The sequence below is a fragment of the Myxine glutinosa genome, chromosome 9, assembly GCF_964187855.1.
Source record: "Myxine glutinosa chromosome 9, kmMyxGlut1.1, whole genome shotgun sequence".
Taxonomy (NCBI): Eukaryota; Metazoa; Chordata; class Myxini; order Myxiniformes; family Myxinidae; genus Myxine; species Myxine glutinosa.
In genome coordinates this window covers 74926399-74944328 of record NC_136269.1, presented here as the reverse complement: position 1 = coordinate 74944328, position 17930 = coordinate 74926399, and the positions used below count along the sequence as shown (strand labels likewise).

The 17930-nt window shown below is 49.5% G+C and overlaps 6 non-coding genes across 6 annotated transcripts; all 6 read left to right on the top strand.

The window, feature by feature from the left end:
* The first annotated feature begins 1240 nt into the window (after positions 1-1240).
* Positions 1241-1313, top strand: TRNAR-ACG (transfer RNA arginine (anticodon ACG)). Its single transcript has one exon. It is a non-coding gene; the product is annotated as a tRNA-Arg (tRNA).
* Positions 1314-2192: 879 nt separating this feature from the next.
* On the top strand, positions 2193-2265 carry TRNAR-ACG (transfer RNA arginine (anticodon ACG)). The gene has a single exon. It is a non-coding gene; the product is annotated as a tRNA-Arg (tRNA).
* A 2375-nt stretch (positions 2266-4640) lies between these two features.
* TRNAR-ACG (transfer RNA arginine (anticodon ACG)) lies at positions 4641-4713 on the top strand. Its single transcript has one exon. It is a non-coding gene; the product is annotated as a tRNA-Arg (tRNA).
* A 2342-nt stretch (positions 4714-7055) lies between these two features.
* Positions 7056-7128, top strand: TRNAR-ACG (transfer RNA arginine (anticodon ACG)). Its single transcript has one exon. It is a non-coding gene; the product is annotated as a tRNA-Arg (tRNA).
* A 1135-nt stretch (positions 7129-8263) lies between these two features.
* TRNAR-ACG (transfer RNA arginine (anticodon ACG)) lies at positions 8264-8336 on the top strand. Its single transcript has one exon. It is a non-coding gene; the product is annotated as a tRNA-Arg (tRNA).
* A 5839-nt stretch (positions 8337-14175) lies between these two features.
* Positions 14176-14248, top strand: TRNAR-ACG (transfer RNA arginine (anticodon ACG)). Its single transcript has one exon. It is a non-coding gene; the product is annotated as a tRNA-Arg (tRNA).
* Positions 14249-17930: the final 3682 nt, after the last annotated feature.

Below are 17930 nucleotides of genomic sequence, written 5' to 3'. Positions count from 1 at the left end.
CATTGGAGTGGTAGTCCACCCCTTGGTGACGATTGAGTAACCTTGGTCACCTCTTTAAAATACAGTCGCGACCCTCGCGTCAAGGATTTGGCAACAGATTACGTCATCTTCCCGTTCCAAACCTGCTTTTTTAGTTCTACTTCCTTGAGGAACAGAGAAACCCAAGGTATCACCGCCATCGGAACGAGGGTCAAGCTGGGCTCAAGTCTTTCACGAACCTGCTGGCCAGGCCCAACGTTCAAATATGGTTGGAGGAGGAATTTGTCATTTGTTCCGGCTGCCTGCGAAAGCTCGCCCATGCTTCCTGAAGTACACTGGGATCTGCAACGTCGACCAACGAAGACTGGCAGACCGTCAGTGAAAAGGCACGGTCATGTGAAGTCCAGCAGGGTTCAGAAAGATGTCGTAGGAGGTCAAGCAGGGTTCAGAAAGAGGTCAGAGGAGGTTCAGCAGGGTTCAGAAAGAGGTCATAGGAGGTCCAGCAGGGTACAGAAAGAGGTCGCAGTAGGTCCAGCAGGGTTCAGAAAGAGGTCATGTGAAGTCCAGCAGGGTTCAGATAGAGGTCATGTGAAGTCCAGCAGGGTTCAGATAGAGGTCATGTGAAGTCCAGCAGGGTTCAGAAAGATGTCGTAGGAGGTCAATCAGGGTTCAGAAAGAGATCAGAGGAGGTTCAGCAGGGTTCAGAAAGAGGTCATAGGAGGTCCAGCAGGGTACAGAAAGAGGTCATAGGAGGTCCAGCAGGGTACAGAAAGAGGTCGCAGTAGGTCCAGCAGGGTTCAGAAAGAGGTCATGTGAAGTCCAGCAGGGTTCAGAAAGATGTCGTAGGAGGTCAATCAGGGTTCAGAAAGAGGTCAGAGGAGGTTCAGCAGGGTTCAGAAAGAGGTCATAGGAGGTCCAGCAGGGTACAGAAAGAGGTCGCAGTAGGTCCAGCAGGGTTCAGATATATGTCATGTGAAGTCCAGCATGGTTCAGATTGAGGTCGTGTGAAGTCCAGCAGGGTTCAGATAGAGGTCATGTGAAGTTCAGCAGGGTTCAGAAAGAGGTCATGTGAAGTCCAGCAGGGTTCAGAAAAGTTGGTGCATTCATTTGTGTTCAGCTGCAATTCCGAGTACTTGTCAGAGGCCTTTGTGCGCGTGGCTCAGGAACGTGCACGTCTGCGACAACCGGAGACCCCTTACGTTGATCACTCATTATTGCAGCACTAAAACATATCAGTAGGAGTGATAGCTAGTAATCACATGGGCCAGTGGCGCAATGGATAACGCGTCTGACTACGAATCAGAAGATTGTAGGTTCGACTCCTACCTGGCTCAAAACTGATTTTGACTTCACTTTTAGCAATATTTAATGAAGTCGCGTGGTCGCTTTGCTTCTTCAACATATTTTCCTGAAGTCGAATTCATTGGAGTGGTAGTCCACCCCTTGGTGTCGATTGAGTAACCTTGGTCACCTCTTTAAAATACAGTCGCGACCCTCGCGTCAAGGATTTGGCAACAGATTACGTCATCTTCCCGTTCCAAACCTGCTTTTTTAGTTCTACTTCCTTGAGGAACAGAGAAACCCAAGGTATCACCGCCATCGGAACGAGGGTCAAGCTGGGCTCAAGTCTTTCACGAACCTGCTGGCCAGGCCCAACGTTCAAATATGGTTGGAGGAGGAATTTGTCATTTGTTCCGGCTGCCTGCGAAAGCTCGCCCATGCTTCCTGAAGTACACTGGGATCTGCAACGTCGACCAACGAAGACTGGCAGACCGTCAGTGAAAAGGCACGGTCATGTGCAGTCCAGCAGGGTTCAGAAAGATGTCGTAGGAGGTCAAGCAGGGTTCAGAAAGAGGTCAGAGGAGGTTCAGCAGGGTTCAGAAAGAGGTCATAGGAGGTCCAGCAGGGTACAGAAAGAGGTCGCAGTAGGTCCAGCAGGGTTCAGATATATGTCATGTGAAGTCCAGCATGGTTCAGATAGAGGTCGTGTGAAGTCCAGCAGGGTTCAGAAAGAGGTCATGTCAAGTCCAGCAGGGTTCAGAAAAGTTGGTGCATTCATTTGTGGTCAGCTGCAATTCCGAGTACTTGTCAGAGGCCTTTGTGCGCGTGGCTCAGTAACGTGCACGTCTGCGACAACCGGAGACCCCTTACGTTGATCACTCATTATTGCAGCACTAAAACATATCAGTAGGAGTGATAGCTAGTAGTCACATGGGCCAGTGGCGCAATGGATAACGCGTCTGACTACGAATCAGAAGATTGTAGGTTCGACTCCTACCTGGCTCAAAATTGATTTTGACTTCACCTTTAGCAATATTTAATGAAGTCGCATGGTCGCTTTGCTTCTTCAACATATTTTCCTGAAGTCGAATTCATTGGAATGGTAGTCCACCCCTTGGTGACGATTGAGTAACCTTGGTCACCTCTTTAAAATACAGTCGCGACGCTCGCGTCAAGGATTTGGCAACAGATTACGTCATCTTCCCGTTCCAAACCTGCTTTTTTAGTTCTACTTCCTTGAGGAACAGAGAAACCCAAGGTATCACCGCCATCGGAACGAGGGTCAAGCTGGGCTCAAGTCTTTCACGAACCTGCTGGCCAGGCCCAACGTTCAAATATGGTTGGAGGAGGAATTTGTCATTTGTTCCGGCTGCCTGCGAAAGCTCGCCCATGCTTCCTGAAGTACACTGGGATCTGCAACGTCGACCAACGAAGACTGGCAGACCGTCAGTGAAAAGGCACGGTCATGTGAAGTCCAGCAGGGTTCAGAAAGATGTCGTAGGAGGTCAAGCAGGGTTGAGAAAGAGGTCAGAGGAGGTTCAGCAGGGTTGAGAAAGAGGTCATAGGAAGTCCAGCAGGGTACAGAAAGAGGTCATAGGAGGTCCAGCAGGGTACAGAAAGAGGTCGCAGTAGGTCCAGCAGGGTTCAGAAAGAGGTCATGTGAAGTCCAGCAGGGTTCAGATAGAGGTCATGTGAAGTCCAGCAGGGTTCAGATAGAGGTCATGTGAAGTCCAGCAGGGTTCAGAAAGATGTCGTAGGAGGTCAATCAGGGTTCAGAAATAGGTCAGAGGAGGTTCAGCAGGGTTCAGAAAGAGGTCATAGGAGGTCCAGCAGGGTACAGAAAGAGGTCGCAGTAGGTCCAGCAGGGTTCAGAAAGAGGTCATGTGAAGTCCAGCAGGGTTCAGATAGAGGTCATGTGAAGTCCAGCAGGGTTCAGAAAGGAGTCATGTGAAGTCCAGCAGGGTTCAGATATATGTCATGTGAAGTCCAGCAGGGTTCAGAAAAGTTGGTGCATTCATTTGTGTTCAGCTGCAATTCCGAGTACTTGTCAGAGGCCTTTGTGCGCGTGGCTCAGGAACGTGCACGTCTGCGACAACCGGAGACCCCTTACGTTGATCACTCATTATTGCAGCACTAAAACATATCAGTAGGAGTGATAGCTAGTAGTCACATGGGCCATTGGCGCAATGGATAACACGTCTGACTACGAATCAGAAGATTGTAGGTTCGACTCCTACCTGGCTCAAAACTGATTATGACTTCACTTTTAGCAATATTTAATGAAGTCGCGTGGTCGCTTTGCTTCTTCAACATATTTTCCTGAAGTCGAATTCATTGGAGTGGTAGTCCACCCCTTGGTGACGATTGAGTAACCTTGGTCACCTGTTTAAAATACAGTCGCGACCCTCGCGTCAAGGATTTGGCAACAGATTACGTCATCTTCCCGTTCCAAACCTGCTTTTTTAGTTCTACTTCCTTGAGGCACAGAGAAACCCAAGGTATCACCGCCATCGGAACGAGGGTCAAGCTGGGCTCAAGTCTTTCACGAACCTGCTGGCCAGGCCCAACGTTCAAATATGGTTGGAGGAGGAATTTGTCATTTGTTCCGGCTGCCTGCGAAAGCTCGCCCATGCTTCCTGAAGTACACTGGGATCTGCAACGTCGACCAACGAAGACTGGCAGACCGTCAGTGAAAAGGCACGGTCATGTGAAGTCCAGCAGGGTTCAGATAGAGGTCATGTGAAGTCCAGCAGGGTTCAGATAGAGGTCATGTGAAGTCCAGCAGGGTTCAGAAAGATGTCGTAGGAGGTCAATCAGGGTTCAGAAAGAGGTCAGAGGAGGTTCAGCAGGGTTCAGAAAGAGGTCATAGGAGGTCCAGCAGGGTACAGAAAGAGGTCGCAGTAGGTCCAGCAGGGTTCAGATATATGTCATGTGAAGTCCAGCATGGTTCAGATAGAGGTCGTGTGAAGTCCAGCAGGGTTCAGAAAGAGGTCAGAGGAGGTTCAGCAGGGTTCAGAAAGAGGTCATAGGAGGTCCAGCAGGGTACAGAAAGAGGTCGCAGTAGGTCCAGCAGGGTTCAGATATATGTCATGTGAAGTCCAGCATGGTTCAGATAGAGGTCGTGTGAAGTCCAGCAGGGTTCAGATAGAGGTCATGTGAAGTTCAGCAGGGTTCAGAAAGAGGTCATGTGAAGTCCAGCAGGGTTCAGAAAAGTTGGTGCATTCATTTGTGTTCAGCTGCAATTCCGAGTACTTGTCAGAGGCCTTTGTGCGCGTGGCTCAGGAACGTGCACGTCTGCGACAACCGGAGACCCCTTACGTTGATCACTCATTATTGCAGCACTAAAACATATCAGTAGGAGTGATAGCTAGTAGTCACATGGGCCAGTGGCGCAATGGATAACGCGTCTGACTACGAATCAGAAGATTGTAGGTTCGACTCCTACCTGGCTCAAAACTGATTTTGACTTCACTTTTAGCAATATTTAATGAAGTCGCGTGGTCGCTTTGCTTCTTCAACATATTTTCCTGAAGTCGAATTCATTGGAGTGGTAGTCCACCCCTTGGTGTCGATTGAGTAACCTTGGTCACCTCTTTAAAATACAGTCGCGACCCTCGCGTCAAGGATTTGGCAACAGATTACGTCATCTTCCCGTTCCAAACCTGCTTTTTTAGTTCTACTTCCTTGAGGAACAGAGAAACCCAAGGTATCACCGCCATCGGAACGAGGGTCAAGCTGGGCTCAAGTCTTTCACGAACCTGCTGGCCAGGCCCAACGTTCAAATATGGTTGGAGGAGGAATTTGTCATTTGTTCCGGCTGCCTGCGAAAGCTCGCCCATGCTTCCTGAAGTACACTGGGATCTGCAACGTCGACCAACGAAGACTGGCAGACCGTCAGTGAAAAGGCACGGTCATGTGCAGTCCAGCAGGGTTCAGAAAGATGTCGTAGGAGGTCAAGCAGGGTTCAGAAAGAGGTCAGAGGAGGTTCAGCATGGTTCAGAAAGAGGTCATAGGAGGTCCAGCAGGGTACAGAAAGAGGTCGCAGTAGGTCCAGCAGGGTTCAGAAAGAGGTCATGTGAAGTCCAGCAGGGTTCAGATAGAGGTCATGTGAAGTCCAGCAGGGTTCAGATAGAGGTCATGTGAAGTCCAGCAGGGTTCAGAAAGATGTCGTAGGAGGTCAATCAGGGTTCAGAAATAGGTCAGAGGAGGTTCAGCAGGGTTCAGAAAGAGGTCATAGGAGGTCCAGCAGGGTACAGAAAGAGGTCGCAGTAGGTCCAGCAGGGTTCAGAAAGAGGTCATGTGAAGTCCAGCAGGGTTCAGATAGAGGTCATGTGAAGTCCAGCAGGGTTCAGAAAGGAGTCATGTGAAGTCCAGCAGGGTTCAGATATATGTCATGTGAAGTCCAGCAGGGTTCAGAAAAGTTGGTGCATTCATTTGTGTTCAGCTGCAATTCCGAGTACTTGTCAGAGGCCTTTGTGCGCGTGGCTCAGGAACGTGCACGTCTGCGACAACCGGAGACCCCTTACGTTGATCACTCATTATTGCAGCACTAAAACATATCAGTAGGAGTGATAGCTAGTAGTCACATGGGCCAGTGGCGCAATGGATAACGCGTCTGACTACGAATCAGAAGATTTCAGGTTCGACTCCTACCTGGCTCAAAACTGATTTTGACTTCACTTTTAGCAATATTTAATGAAGTCGCGTGGTCGCTTTGCTTCTTCAACATATTTTCCTGAAGTCGAATTCATTGGAGTGGTAGTCCACCCCTTGGTGACGATCGAGTAACCTTGGTCACCTCTTTAAAATACAGTCGCGACCCTCGCGTCAAGGATTTGGCAACAGATTACGTCATCTTCCCGTTCCAAACCTGCTTTTTAGTTCTACTTCCTTGAGGAACAGAGAAACCCAAGGTATCACCGCCATCGGAACGAGGGTCAAGCTGGGCTCAAGTCTTTCACGAACCTGCTGGCCAGGCCCAACGTTCAAATATGGTTGGAGGAGGAATTTGTCATTTGTTCCGGCTGCCTGCGAAAGCTCGCCCATGCTTCCTGAAGTACACTGGGATCTGCAACGTCGACCAACGAAGACTGGCAGACCGTCAGTGAAAAGGCACGGTCATGTGAAGTCCAGCAGGGTTCAGAAAGATGTCGTAGGAGGTCAAGCAGGGTTGAGAAAGAGGTCAGAGGAGGTTCAGCAGGGTTGAGAAAGAGGTCATAGGAAGTCCAGCAGGGTACAGAAAGAGGTCATAGGAGGTCCAGCAGGGTACAGAAAGAGGTCGCAGTAGGTCCAGCAGGGTTCAGAAAGAGGTCATGTGAAGTCCAGCAGGGTTCAGATAGAGGTCATGTGAAGTCCAGCAGGGTTCAGAAAGATGTCGTAGGAGGTCAATCAGGGTTCAGAAAGAGGTCAGAGGAGGTTCAGCAGGGTTCAGAAAGAGGTCATAGGAGGTCCAGCAGGGTACAGAAAGAGGTCGCAGTAGGTCCAGCAGGGTTCAGATATATGTCATGTGAAGTCCAGCATGGTTCAGATAGAGGTCGTGTGAAGTCCAGCAGGGTTCAGATAGAGGTCATGTGAAGTTCAGCAGGGTTCAGAAAGAGGTCATGTGAAGTCCAGCAGGGTTCAGAAAAGTTGGTGCATTCATTTGTGTTCAGCTGCAATTCCGAGTACTTGTCAGAGGCCTTTGTGCGCGTGGCTCAGGAACGTGCACGTCTGCGACAACCGGAGACCCCTTACGTTGATCACTCATTATTGCAGCACTAAAACATATCAGTAGGAGTGATAGCTAGTAGTCACATGGGCCAGTGGCGCAATGGATAACGCGTCTGACTACGAATCAGAAGATTGTAGGTTCGACTCCTACCTGGCTCAAAACTGATTTTGACTTCACTTTTAGCAATATTTAATGAAGTCGCGTGGTCGCTTTGCTTCTTCAACATATTTTCCTGAAGTCGAATTCATTGGAGTGGTAGTCCACCCCTTGGTGTCGATTGAGTAACCTTGGTCACCTCTTTAAAATACAGTCGCGACCCTCGCGTCAAGGATTTGGCAACAGATTACGTCATCTTCCCGTTCCAAACCTGCTTTTTTAGTTCTACTTCCTTGAGGAACAGAGAAACCCAAGGTATCACCGCCATCGGAACGAGGGTCAAGCTGGGCTCAAGTCTTTCACGAACCTGCTGGCCAGGCCCAACGTTCAAATATGGTTGGAGGAGGAATTTGTCATTTGTTCCGGCTGCCTGCGAAAGCTCGCCCATGCTTCCTGAAGTACACTGGGATCTGCAACGTCGACCAACGAAGACTGGCAGACCGTCAGTGAAAAGGCACGGTCATGTGCAGTCCAGCAGGGTTCAGAAAGATGTCGTAGGAGGTCAAGCAGGGTTCAGAAAGAGGTCAGAGGAGGTTCAGCAGAGTTCAGAAAGAGGTCATAGGAGGTCCAGCAGGGTACAGAAAGAGGTCGCAGTAGGTCCAGCAGGGTTCAGAAAGAGGTCATGTGAAGTCCAGCAGGGTTCAGATAGAGGTCATGTGAAGTCCAGCAGGGTTCAGATAGAGGTCATGTGAAGTCCAACAGGGTTCAGAAAGATGTCGTAGGAGGTCAATCAGGGTTCAGAAATAGGTCAGAGGAGGTTCAGCAGGGTTCAGAAAGAGGTCATAGGAGGTCCAGCAGGGTACAGAAAGAGGTCGCAGTAGGTCCAGCAGGGTTCAGAAAGAGGTCATGTGAAGTCCAGCAGGGTTCAGATAGAGGTCATGTGAAGTCCAGCAGGGTTCAGAAAGGAGTCATGTGAAGTCCAGCAGGGTTCAGATATATGTCATGTGAAGTCCAGCAGGGTTCAGAAAAGTTGGTGCATTCATTTGTGTTCAGCTGCAATTCCGAGTACTTGTCAGAGGCCTTTGTGCGCGTGGCTCAGGAACGTGCACGTCTGCGACAACCGGAGACCCCTTACGTTGATCACTCATTATTGCAGCACTAAAACATATCAGTAGGAGTGATAGCTAGTAGTCACATGGGCCAGTGGCGCAATGGATAACGCGTCTGACTACGAATCAGAAGATTGTAGGTTCGACTCCTACCTGGCTCAAAACTGATTTTGACTTCACTTTTAGCAATATTTAATGAAGTCGCGTGGTCGCTTTGCTTCTTCAACATATTTTCCTGAAGTCGAATTCATTGGAGTGGTAGTCCACCCCTTGGTGACGATCGAGTAACCTTGGTCACCTCTTTAAAATACAGTCGCGACCCTCGCGTCAAGGATTTGGCAACAGATTACGTCATCTTCCCGTTCCAAACCTGCTTTTTTAGTTCTACTTCCTTGAGGAACAGAGAAACCCAAGGTATCACCGCCATCGGAACGAGGGTCAAGCTGGGCTCAAGTCTTTCACGAACCTGCTGGCCAGGCCCAACGTTCAAATATGGTTGGAGGAGGAATTTGTCATTTGTTCCGGCTGCCTGCGAAAGCTCGCCCATGCTTCCTGAAGTACACTGGGATCTGCAACGTCGACCAACGAAGACTGGCAGGCCGTCAGTGAAAAGGCACGGTCATGTGAAGTCCAGCAGGGTTCAGATAGAGGTCATGTGAAGTCCAGCAGGGTTCAGATAGAGGTCATGTGAAGTCCAGCAGGGTTCAGAAAGATGTCGTAGGAGGTCAATCAGGGTTCAGAAAGAGGTCAGAGGAGGTTCAGCAGGGTTCAGAAAGAGGTCATAGGAGGTCCAGCAGGGTACAGAAAGAGGTCGCAGTAGGTCCAGCAGGGTTCAGATATATGTCATGTGAAGTCCAGCATGGTTCAGATAGAGGTCGTGTGAAGTCCAGCAGGGTTCAGATAGAGGTCATGTGAAGTCCAGCAGGGTTCAGAAAAGTTGGTGCATTCATTTGTGTTCAGCTGCAATTCCGAGTACTTGTCAGAGGCCTTTGTGCGCGTGGCTCAGGAACGTGCACGTCTGCGACAACCGGAGACCCCTTACGTTGATCACTCATTATTGCAGCACTAAAACATATCAGTAGGAGTAATAGCTAGTAGTCACATGGGCCAGTGGCGCAATGCATGACGCGTCTGACTACGAATCAGAAGATTGTAGGTGCGACTCCTACCTGGCTCAAAACTGATTTTGACTTCACCTTTAGCAATATTTAATGAAGTCGCGTGGTCGCTTTGCTTCTTCAACATATTTTCCTGAAGTCGAATTCATTGGAGTGGTAGTCCACCCCTTGGTGACGATTGAGTAACCTTGGTCACCTCTTTAAAATACAGTCGCGACCCTCGCGTCAAGGATTTGGCAACAGATTACGTCATCTTCCCGTTCCAAACCTGCTTTTTTAGTTCTACTTCCTTGAGGAACAGAGAAACCCAAGGTATCACCGCCATCGGAACGAGGGTCAAGCTGGGCTCAAGTCTTTCACGAACCTGCTGGCCAGGCCCAACGTTCAAATATGGTTGGAGGAGGAATTTGTCATTTGTTCCGGCTGCCTGCGAAAGCTCGCCCATGCTTCCTGAAGTACACTGGGATCTGCAACGTCGACCAACGAAGACTGGCAGACCGTCAGTGAAAAGGCACGGTCATGTGAAGTCCAGCAGGGTTCAGAAAGATGTCGTAGGAGGTCAAGCAGGGTTGAGAAAGAGGTCAGAGGAGGTTCAGCAGGGTTGAGAAAGAGGTCATAGGAAGTCCAGCAGGGTACAGAAAGGGGTCGCAGTAGGTCCAGCAGGGTTCAGAAAGAGGTCATGTGAAGTCCAGCAGGGTTCAGATAGAGGTCATGTGAAGTCCAGCAGGGTTCAGATAGAGGTCATGTGAAGTCCAGCAGGGTTCAGAAAGATGTCGTAGGAGGTCAATCAGGGTTCAGAAAGAGGTCAGAGGAGGTTCAGCAGGGTTCAGAAAGAGGTCATAGGAGGTCCAGCAGGGTACAGAAAGAGGTCGCAGTAGGTCCAGCAGGGTTCAGAAAGAGGTCATGTGAAGTCCAGCAGGGTTCATATAGAGGTCATGTGAAGTCCAGCAGGGTTCAGAAAGGAGTCATGTGAAGTCCAGCAGGGTTCAGATATATGTCATGTGAAGTCCAGCAGGGTTCAGAAAAGTTGGTGCATTCATTTGTTTTCAGCTGCAAATCCGAGTACTTGTCAGAGGCCTTTGTGCGCGTGGCTCAGGAACGTGCACGTCTGCGACAACCAAGACCCCTTACGTTGATCACTCATTATTGCAGCACTAAAACATATCAGTAGGAGTGATAGCTAGTAGTCACATGGGCCAGTGGCGCAATGCATAACGCGTCTGACTACGAATCAGAAGATTGTAGGTGCGACTCCTACCTGGCTCAAAACTGATTTTGACTTCACCTTTAGCAATATTTAATGAAGTCGCGTGGTCGCTTTGCTTCTTCAACATATTTTCCTGAAGTCGAATTCATTGGAGTGATAGTCCACCCCTTGGTGACGATTGAGTAACCTTGGTCACCTCTTTAAAATACAGTCGCGACCCTCGCGTCAAGGATTTGGCAACAGATTACGTCATCTTCCCGTTCCAAACCCGCTTTTTTAGTTCTACTTCCTTGAGGAACAGAGAAACCCAAGGTATCACCGCCATCGGAACGAGGGTCAAGCTGGGCTCAAGTCTTTCACGAACCTGCTGGCCAGGCCCAACGTTCAAATATGGTTGGAGGAGGAATTTGTCATTTGTTCCGGCTGCCTGTGAAAGCTCGCCCATGCTTCCTGAAGTACACTGGGATCTGCAACGTCGACCAACGAAGACTGGCAGACCGTCAGTGAAAAGGCACGGTCATGTGAAGTCCAGCAGGGTTCAGAAAGATGTCGTAGGAGGTCAAGCAGGGTTGAGAAAGAGGTCAGAGGAGGTTCAGCAGGGTTGAGAAAGAGGTCATAGGAAGTCCAGCAGGGTACAGAAAGGGGTCGCAGTAGGTCCAGCAGGGTTCAGAAAGAGGTCATGTGAAGTCCAGCAGGGTTCAGATAGAGGTCATGTGAAGTCCAGCAGGGTTCAGATAGAGGTCATGTGAAGTCCAGCAGGGTTCAGAAAGATGTCGTAGGAGGTCAATCAGGGTTCAGAAAGAGGTCAGAGGAGGTTCAGCAGGGTTCAGAAAGAGGTCATAGGAGGTCCAGCAGGGTACAGAAAGAGGTCGCAGTAGGTCCAGCAGGGTTCAGAAAGAGGTCATGTGAAGTCCAGCAGGGTTCAGATAGAGGTAATGTGAAGTCCAGCAGGGTTCAGAAAGGAGTCATGTGAAGTCCAGCAGGGTTCAGATATATGTCATGTGAAGTCCAGCAGGGTTCAGAAAAGTTGGTGCATTCATTTGTGTTCAGCTGCAAATCCGAGTACTTGTCAGAGGCCTTTGTGCGCGTGGCTCAGGAACGTGCACGTCTGCGACAACCAAGACCCCTTACGTTGATCACTCATTATTGCAGCACTAAAACATATCAGTAGGAGTGATAGTTAGTAGTCACATGGGCCAGTGGCGCAATAGATAACGCGTCTGACTACTAAATCTAGAACGATTGTAGGTTCGACTCCTACCTGGCTCAAAACTGATTTTGACTTCACTTTTAGCAATATTTAATGAAGTCGCGTGGTCGCTTTGCTTCTTCAACATATTTTCCTGAAGTCGAATTCATTGGAGTGGTAGTCCACCCCTTGGTGACGATTGAGTAACCTTGGTCACCTCTTTAAAATACAGTCGCGACCCTCGCGTCAAGGATTTGGCAACAGATTACGTCATCTTCCCGTTCCAAACCTGCTTTTTTAGTTCTACTTCCTTGAGGAACAGAGAAACCCAAGGTATCACCGCCATCGGAACGAGGGTCAAGCTGGGCTCAAGTCTTTCACGAACCTGCTGGCCAGGCCCAACGTTCAAATATGGTTGGAGGAGGAATTTGTCATTTGTTCCGGCTGCCTGCGAAAGCTCGCCCATGCTTCCTGAAGTACACTGGGATCTGCAACGTCGACCAACGAAGACTGGCAGACCGTCAGTGAAAAGGCACGGTCATGTGAAGTCCAGCAGGGTTCAGAAAGATGTCGTAGGAGGTCAAGCAGGGTTCAGAAAGAGGTCAGAGGAGGTTCAGCAGGGTTCAGAAAGAGGTCATAGGAGGTCCAGCAGGGTACAGAAAGAGGTCGCAGTAGGTCCAGCAGGGTTCAGAAAGAGGTCATAGGAGGTTCAGCAGGGTTCAGAAAGAGGTCATAGGAGGTCCAGCAGGGTTCAGAAAGATGTCGTAGGAGGTCAATCATGGTTCAGAAAGAGGTCAGAGGAGGTTCAGCAGGGTTCAGAAAGAGGTCATAGGAGGTCCAGCAGGGTACAGAAAGAGGTCGCAGTAGGTCCAGCAGGGTTCAGATATATGTCATGTGAAGTCCAGCATGGTTCAGATAGAGGTCGTGTGAAGTCCAGCAGGGTTCAGATAGAGGTCATGTGAAGTTCAGCAGGGTTCAGAAAGAGGTCATGTGAAGTCCAGCAGGGTTCAGAAAGAGGTCATGTGAAGTCCAGCATGGTTCAGATAGAGGTCGTGTGAAGTCCAGCAGGGTTCAGATAGAGGTCATGTGAAGTTCAGCAGGGTTCAGAAAGAGGTCATGTGAAGTCCAGCAGGGTTCAGATATATGTCATGTGAAGTCCAGCATGGTTCAGATAGAGGTCATGTGAAGTTCAGCAGGGTTCAGAAAGAGGTCATGTGAAGTCCAGCAGGGTTCAGAAAAGTTGGTGCATTCATTTGTGTTCAGCTGCAATTCCGAGTACTTGTCAGAGGCCTTTGTGCGCGTGGCTCAGGAACGTGCACGTCTGCGACAACCGGAGACCCCTTACGTTGATCACTCATTATTGCAGCACTAAAACATATCAGTAGGAGTGATAGCTAGTAGTCACATGGGACAGTGGCGCAATGGATAACGCGTCTGACTACGAATCAGAAGATTGTAGGTTCGACTCCTACCTGGCTCAAAACTGATTTTGATTTCACTTTTAGCAATATTTAATGAAGTCGCGTGGTCGCTTTGCTTCTTCAACATATTTTCCTGAAGTCGAATTCATTGGAGTGGTAGTCCACCCCTTGGTGACGATTGAGTAACCTTGGTCACCTCTTTAAAATACAGTCGCGACCCTCGCGTCAAGGATTTGGCAACAGATTACGTCATCTTCCCGTTCCAAACCTGCTTTTTTAGTTCTACTTCCTTGAGGAACAGAGAAACCCAAGGTATCACCGCTATCGGAACGAGGGTCAAGCTGGGCTCAAGTCTTTCACGAACCTGCTGGCCAGGCCCAACGTTCAAATATGGTTGGAGGAGGAATTTGTCATTTGTTCCGGCTGCCTGCGAAAGCTCGCCCATGCTTCCTGAAGTACACTGGGATCTGCAACGTCGACCAACGAAGACTGGCAGACCGTCAGTGAAAAGGCACGGTCATGTGAAGTCCAGCAGGGTTCAGAAAGATGTCGTAGGAAGTCAAGCAGGGTTCAGAAAGAGGTCAGAGGAGGTTCAGCAGGGTTCAGAAAGAGGTCATAGGAGGTCCAGCAGGGTACAGAAAGAGGTCGCAGTAGGTCCAGCAGGGTTCAGAAAGAGGTCATGTGAAGTCCAGCAGGGTTCAGATAGAGGTCATGTGAAGTCCAGCAGGGTACAGATAGAGGTCATGTGAAGCCAGCAGGTTTCAGAAAGAGGTCGCAGTAGGTCCAGCAGGGTTCAGAAAGAGGTCATGTGAAGTCCAGCAGGGTTCAGAAAGAGGTCGCAGTAGGTCCAGCAGGGTTCAGAAAGAGGTCATGTGAAGTCCAGCAGGGTTCAGAAAAGTTGGTGCATTCATTTGTGTTCAGCTGCAATTCCGAGTACTTGTCAGAGGCCTTTGTGCGCGTGGCTCAGGTACGTGCACGTCTGCGACAACCGGAGACCCCTTACGTTGATCACTCATTATTGCAGCACTAAAACATATCAGTAGGAGTGATAGCTAGTAGTCACATGGGCCAGTGGCGCAATGGATAACGCGTCTGACTACGAATCAGAAGATTGTAGGTTCGACTCCTACCTGGCTCAAAACTGATTTTGACTTCACTTTTAGCAATATTTAACGAAGTCGCGTGGTCGCTTTGCTTCTTCAACATATTTTCCTGAAGTCGAATTCATTGGAGTGGTAGTCCACCCCTTGGTGACGATTGAGTAACCTTGGTCACCTCTTTAAAATACAGTCGCGACCCTCGCGTCAAGGATTTGGCAACAGATTACGTCATCTTCCCGTTCCAAACCTGCTTTTTTAGTTCTACTTCCTTGAGGAACAGAGAAACCCAAGGTATCACCGCCATTGGAACGAGGGTCAAGCTGGGCTCAAGTCTTTCACGAACCTGCTGGCCAGGCCCAACGTTCAAATATGGTTGGAGGAGGAATTTGTCATTTGTTCCGGCTGCCTGCGAAAGCTCGCCCATGCTTCCTGAAGTACACTGGGATCTGCAACGTCGACCAACGAAGACTGGCAGACCGTCAGTGAAAAGGCACGGTCATGTGAAGTCCAGCAGGTTTCAGAAAGATGTCGTAGGAGGTCAAGCAGGGTTCAGAAAGAGGTCAGAGGAGGTTCAGCAGGGTTCAGAAAGAGGTCATAGGAGGTCCAGCAGGGTACAGAAAGAGGTCGCAGTAGGTCCAGCAGGGTTCAGAAAGAGGTCATGTGAAGTCCAGCAGGGTTCAGATAGAGGTCATGTGAAGTCCAGCAGGGTTCAGATAGAGGTCATGTGAAGTCCAGCAGGGTTCAGAAAGATGTCGTAGGAGGTCAATCAGGGTTCAGAAAGAGGTCAGAGGAGGTTCAGCAGGGTTCAGAAAGAGGTCATAGGAGGTCCAGCAGGGTACAGAAAGAGGTCGCAGTAGGTCCAGCAGGGTTCAGAAAGAGGTCATGTGAAGTCCAGCAGGGTTCAGATATAGGTCATGTGAAGTCCAGCAGGGTTCAGAAAGGAGTCATGTGAAGTCCAGCAGGGTTCAGATATATGTCATGTGAAGTCCAGCAGGGTTCAGAAAAGTTGGTGCATTCATTTGTGTTCAGCTGCAATTCCGAGTACTTGTCAGAGGCCTTTGTGCGCGTGGCTCAGGAACGTGCACGTCTGCGACAACCAGAGACCCCTTACGTTGATCACTCATTATTGCAGCACTAAAACATATCAGTAGGAGTGATAGCTAGCAGTCACATGGGCCAGTGGCGCAATGGATAACGTGTCTGACTACGAATCAGAAGATTGTAGGTTCGACTCCTACCTGGCTCAAAACTGATTTTGACTTCACTTTTAGCAATATTTAATGAAGTCGCGTGGTCGCTTTGCTTCTTCAACATATTTTCCTGAGGTCGAATTCATTGGAGTGGTAGTCCACCCCTTGGTGACGATTGAGTAACCTTGGTCACCTCTTTAAAATACAGTCGCGACCCTCGCGTCAAGGATTTGGCAACAGATTACGTCATCTTCCCGTTCCAAACCTGCTTTTTTAGTTCTACTTCCTTGAGGAACAGAGAAACCCAAGGTATCACCGCCATCGGAACGAGGGTCAAGCTGGGCTCAAGTCTTTCACGAACCTGCTGGCCAGGCCCAACGTTCAAATATGGTTGGAGGAGGAATTTGTCATTTGTTCCGGCTGCCTGCGAAAGCTCGCCCATGCTTCCTGAAGTACACTGGGATCTGCAACGTCGACCAACGAAGACTGGCAGACCGTCAGTGAAAAGGCACGGTCATGTGAAGTCCAGCAGGGTTCAGAAAGATGTCGTAGGAGGTCAAGCAGGGTTCAGAAAGAGGTCAGAGGAGGTTCAGCAGGGTTCAGAAAGAGGTCATAGGAGGTCCAGCAGGGTACAGAAAGAGGTCGCAGTAGGTCCAGCAGGGTTCAGAAAGAGGTCATGTGAAGTCCAGCAGGGTTCAGATAGAGGTCATGTGAAGTCCAGCAGGGTTCAGATAGAGGTCATGTGAAGTCCAGCAGGGTTCAGAAAGATGTCGTAGGAGGTCAATCAGGGTTCAGAAAGAGGTCAAAGGAGGTTCAGCAGGGTTCAGAAAGAGGTCATAGGAGGTCCAGCAGGGTACAGAAAGAGGTCGCAGTAGGTCCAGCAGGGTTCAGAAAGAGGTCATGTGAAGTCCAGCAGGGTTCAGATAGAGGTCATGTGAAGTCCAGCAGGGTTCAGAAAGGAGTCATGTGAAGTCCAGCAGGGTTCAGATATATGTCATGTGAAGTCCAGCATGGTTCAAATAGAGGTCGTGTGAAGTCCAGCAGGGTTCAGATAGAGGTCATGTGAAGTTCAGCAGGGTTCAGAAAGAGGTCATGTGAAGTCCAGCAGGGTTCAGAAAAGTTGGTGCATTCATTTGTGTTCAGCTGCAATTCCGAGTACTTGTCAGAGGCCTTTGTGCACGTGGCTCAGGAACGTGCACGTCTGCGACAACCAGAGACCCCTTCCGTTGATCACTCATTATTGCAGCACTAAAACATATCAGTAGGAGTGATAGCTAGTAGTCACATGGGCCAGTGGCGCAATGGATAACGTGTCTGACTACGAATCAGACGATTGTAGGTTCGACTCCTACCTGGCTCAAAACTGATTTTGACTTCACTTTTAGCAATATTTAATGAAGTCGCGTGGTCGCTTTGCTTCTTCAACATATTTTCCTGAAGTCGAATTCATTGGAGTGGTAGTCCACCCCTTGGTGACGATTGAGTAACCTTGGTCACCTCTTTAAAATACAGTCGCGACCCTCGCGTCAAGGATTTGGCAACAGATTACGTCATCTTCCCGTTCCAAACCTGCTTTTTTAGTTCTACTTCCTTGAGGAACAGAGAAACCCAAGGTATCACCGCCATCGGAACGAGGGTCAAGCTGGGCTCAAGTCTTTCACGAACCTGCTGGCCAGGCCCAACGTTCAAATATGGTTGGAGGAGGAATTTGTCATTTGTTCCGGCTGCCTGCGAAAGCTCGCCCATGCTTCCTGAAGTACACTGGGATCTGCAACGTCGACCAACGAAGACTGGCAGACCGTCAGTGAAAAGGCACGGTCATGTGAAGTCCAGCAGGTTTCAGAAAGATGTCGTAGGAGGTCAAGCAGGGTTCAGAAAGAGGTCAGAGGAGGTTCAGCAGGGTTCAGAAAGAGGTCATAGGAGGTCCAGCAGGGTACAGAAAGAGGTCGCAGTAGGTCCAGCAGGGTTCAGAAAGAGGTCATGTGAAGTCCAGCAGGGTTCAGATAGAGGTCATGTGAAGTCCAGCAGGGTTCAGATAGAGGTCATGTGAAGTCCAGCAGGGTTCAGAAAGATGTCGTAGGAGGTCAATCAGGGTTCAGAAAGAGGTCAGAGGAGGTTCAGCAGGGTTCAGAAAGAGGTCATAGGAGGTCCAGCAGGGTACAGAAAGAGGTCGCAGTAGGTCCAGCAGGGTTCAGAAAGAGGTCATGTGAAGTCCAGCAGGGTTCAGATAGAGGTTGTAGTGGAAGTGGTGCGTGAGACTCAAGACGCCAATGGCCGGAAACAGGTTTTACAAAAGGTCTGGTTTATTAACTGGTTATTCACTTCATTCCATTACCAAATAATACCGTTTAACTCAATGGACCAGGTTAACTCTATTCGCATGGTCCTTCTCGTTCGGCCGATGTTCCTCCGCCACTCCCGTCGTGCAGAGGGTCTGATGATGAGTGCTCGTCCGTTCCGTCGGTCAGAGCTTCTGGTGACAAGTCTCCTGACTCATAGTTTGCTCTGGTTTTTATGGGCCTTGTCGCGC